Source organism: Crocodylus porosus, unplaced genomic scaffold, assembly GCF_001723895.1.
Source record: "Crocodylus porosus isolate Cpor-Errol unplaced genomic scaffold, CroPor_comp1, whole genome shotgun sequence".
Classification (NCBI taxonomy): Eukaryota; Metazoa; Chordata; order Crocodylia; family Crocodylidae; genus Crocodylus; species Crocodylus porosus.
Genome location: NW_017728909.1, coordinates 19,600,409 through 19,604,659, shown reverse-complemented (window position 1 = coordinate 19,604,659; position 4,251 = coordinate 19,600,409).

Genomic DNA, 4,251 nt, shown 5'->3' with positions numbered 1-4,251 from the left:
TAAATCGCGTATTCTGTTAGTAACTTCTTGCATCCCATGACTTTGTTCTATTGTAGACGGATCCTCTAATTATCTGCACAGCAAGGTTATCAGGATGTTATTATGGGAAGATCTGTAATCAAGATATGTAACGGTTGCAACCTGAATTTCTCAAAAGAGGCTCGCTGTAGCGGGCATTCAAGGAACAGCCAGCAGCTGTACCTTTGCAAGGAAACGTGGGTCGCGTAGAAGCGACCGTTTCCCAGGCTTTCCGCTAGAACATTTTCCGTCTTGCCATGTTCGCCTCAGTTTGAAGCTTTTGATTGTCTACAAAAGCACTTACAGAACTGGGGTCGTTTGACCCCAGTCCTCTTTCCTGCCATGGCAGGGGGGCGGACTTGATGATCTGCTCAGGCCCCTTCTCACCCCACAAACTATGAAACTGTGAAACATTTCCTATAAGAAATTCTTTCGTACCCTTCAACGATCTTGCCCCTTCATTCCTTTTTCATCATAAAACAGGGCAACTTTGTGGTGTTCTTTTTCTTTTTTCTTTTTGAATGAGCTCCCCAGTCGAAACATGGCATCCTAAGCCCCACCCCTTCCTTCCCATTGGTGAAACACGCAGCCCAATCCAGAATTTAGGGGTCAACTTCAATCGCAGTTAGACTTACCGATTTTCGTGGGTTGATAACGAGGAAATTCCATGGATATTTTGTGGATGTGCTCTAGTGGCCCCGCCCCTTGGCGCTGATTGGTGGAGGATGGGTGATGGTGCAGTCGCCATCTTGACTGCTGGCTGCCCTTTGTGCAGCCCCGCCCTCCAGTGCTGATTGGTGGAGCGGCCCTGGGAGGGAAGAGGGATGGGGGGGCAAGCGCCATCTTTTCTGCTGCCCGTTGTGCTGCTGCACCAGCTCCTCCCCGGGGCCCCCCAGCACTGCAGCTGGATCGCGGCAGCAGCAAGGCCGATGGGCTCCAATGGGACGCCAGCGTTTTATTTCTCTCAAGTATTTTTTGGTTGATTTCTCAGACAGTGCCGGATGTCATGATTTCCCAACTTTCTATCATTTTTAGTGTTCTTCTTCCGATTTCCCTTGGTTTGTCTATACCTTTCTAAAGAGCGAAGCCCTGAGCATGGTGGCCTCACCAGCACTGAGTACAGTGGCATAGTTATCTCCAGTGTCTTACATATGATGCTCTTGTTAATCTGTCCCAGGATGAGATGTACCTCTTTTTGCCACCCTGGCATAGGTGACTCATATTCAATTTGCCATCCACTATATCCTCCAGCTCTTAATGAGATGTACCTCTTTTTGCAACACCCTGGCATAGGTGACTCATATTCAGTTTACCATCCACTATATCCTCCTGATTCTTTTCTGTGGTCAAGCCAGTTATGTTCCATGTTGTATATCAGGGGTCAGCAACATTTTTGGGTAGTGCCAAAAATGCCCGCAACCTCAATTTGTAAGATGTTGGCGTGCCAGGGGTGGCTGGCAGAGGAGCCATGACAGAGGGTTTGGAGACTTAAACATGCCTCATAGTCCAGAGAAATTTGAGGCACAGTTTGATCAAGAGTCTACCCTTTAGTCAGACATCAAGGGAGTGTCAGAGGTGGAAAATGAACCCAGAGTCCTGCAGTCTTAACGGTCCAGCTGTAACCACTTGTGCACAGTCCTGCCTGCCTGCACCTCTCTGGAAGAGAAGTCTGAAGGCTCTGCCTACCTTGCTACCCAAAGACGGCCAGGGTTTTTTAGGAGTCCTGAGGATGGCGAGGCCCTCTTGGCGAGTCCTGAGGATGGAACAGATGTGGGGTCAGGCTCCACAACCCCCTGAAGACAGGGATGTCAAAAACGCTGAGGTTCGATTTCTCCACCATTGCTACCGATTGATGAAGCATCAGATGGAGCTGAGGCACAGCATTGCATGGGAGATGAAGACACACGGTCTGCACACAGTGACAAATGAGAAAGTCCAACCTAACACGAGCATCCTTGCCCAGCCAGCTTAGATCACAAGCGAGTCCTTGGTTTGCGAGTGAAAGCAGAGAGCTAACCAAATTTTGTCCCAAACCTGTGCTGGCGTCCTTCCAGGAGCCCGGATACTCAGAGGGTTTTTGCTCCTCTTCAGCGGAAAACGTTACTGGTTCAGCACCAACAACTTATTCTAGCATCTTGGCATTTGCTCTAGCAGTATGTCACCCGGCTTATTCTCCAGCTGGCCCAGATTTCATCCTCTCTAGAGAAATCCCAGCTGTTTATGTAAACTGAGGGTTGCCGTGACCCAAGATCTCACATGCAAAGGCTTCTGAAGTTTGGGACTATTTGGATTATAAAACCTAAGGCTTCCTGGCTCTCATTATCCCCCCTGTTATATTCCCCATGGCATAGGAATGCAAACTCTGAACTCTCGGTTCAGAGATGATACCTTTTATTAGATCAGCTAATTGCAAAAAAAAAAAGATCTTTTTCTGCAAATTTTCAGACACACGTGCCCTACCTCAGGCTAAGGGAAAATTAAAGATGGTAAAAAGTCCCCATAGGTAGAAAGTAAACTTCATTTTTGCACAAAGGAAGATGAAGGTGGAAATCTGTTCCTCTGGGTCCATGGGAGTGTCTTATAGGAAGCACTAGATTATGAGTGGCTTGGATCTCCCTGAGGCTCACGTAGTGGCCTTTAGCTTTTAGCTGGGTCCTGTGTAGACAGCGCCCACCTTCTTGGTGCAACTTTTCCCTTGTAGCTAGATCTCCTCCCCTGTCACCAATCCTCCAGCCTCCTTCCCACTCCCATTGCCCCCTCCCTGCCCATCCCTACACAGTAATTAACTGCTGAGATCATCCTTTTCGCCCACCCATCTGGCTGCATCCCCTCCCTTCTTTGAATCCTTTCCTTGGCTTGCTCTTCTCTACCGCAAAGTCAACCTTCCTGTTCATCTTCAAAGCCCTTGATATTGCTGACTTCTCCAGTGTGCCAAGGCTTATCTTCAGCTGGCTAATTACCTGTTGCTTTGGCTCCACCCACTCTACTAGCTTTAATCACCAGTGAATCAGAGCTATTACACCTGCCATGATCAGCCGCAGAGCGCTTGCCATGTCCTACCAGGCCACTACCCAGTTCTTAGAACCGGGCCTTGAGTCACACATGATGCCTGCAAGAACATGCCAGTGTGTATCAGTGGTGGAGGGGTGGAGAAGATCCCTCCATCTAGCCCCCAAACATTTTGCCCTTTTTTCTCCCATTTTGTTCTCTTAGCCTGAGGGATTTTTTTTTTCAAGTTCTATGTTTGGAAAGTACATTGCACCTTGTGCTAATATATTTCCAGTAATTAGTAATAACTCATAAATGCTATATGCATGGTTATCATCAAATAGAACTGGCAGCAGATTTCTCTCCATCATGGGTGACCTGAACTTTCCAGACATCTGCTGGGAAGAGCAGTCAGCCAGGTCTGACCGCTCACGGAGGTCCCTAGCCTGAATGCAGGACCTCCATCGAACCCAGGAGGTGCACAGCCCCACCAGGGAGACGCCTTGTTGGGCCTGGTGCTGGCCACGGGTGATGAGCTGGTGCGGGGTCTGCGGGTGCTCGACCACCTGGGCGACAGCGATCATTGCCCGCTGGGATTCACCATCCAGCACAAGGTGGCAAAGGCCGGCAGCAAGGCAGCAGCCCGAGATTTCAGGAGGGCGACTTCAATGAGCTACGGAGAATAGTCGGGGAAGCACTGAGGTCCCGGAGGGGAGGGGAGCCGGGGAGGTGCACCCAGGCCAAGGGTCAGGGAGGATCTAGTCAGGGAGCGTCTGGCGGGACCGGACGTGTTCAAGTCAGCGGGTCCGGACGATCTCCACCCCCGAGCGCTGAGGGAATTAGCTGAGGTCATTGCGGGACCCCCGGCATGGCTGTATGAGCGCTCGTGGTGCTCTGGTGAGGTGCCGGAGGACTGGAAGAGGCCAGCGTGGTTCCCATCTTCAAAAAGGGGAGGAAGGAGGACCTGGGAACTATAGACCAGTCAGTCTTACCTTGATCCTGGGCAAGCTTTTTGAGAGAATTATCCTGGCACACATCCACGAGGGGCCGGGGGGAGATCATGCTCAGGGGCAACCAACATGGGTTCATTAGCAGCAGGTCCTGTCAGACCAACCTGGTGGCCTGCTACGACCAGGTCACCAAATCGTTAGACGCAGGGGTAGCAGTGGACATCGTCTTCCTGGACTTTTGGGAGGCCTTCGACACTGTCTCTCACCCTGTTCTCATTAAGAAACTGGGGGCTGT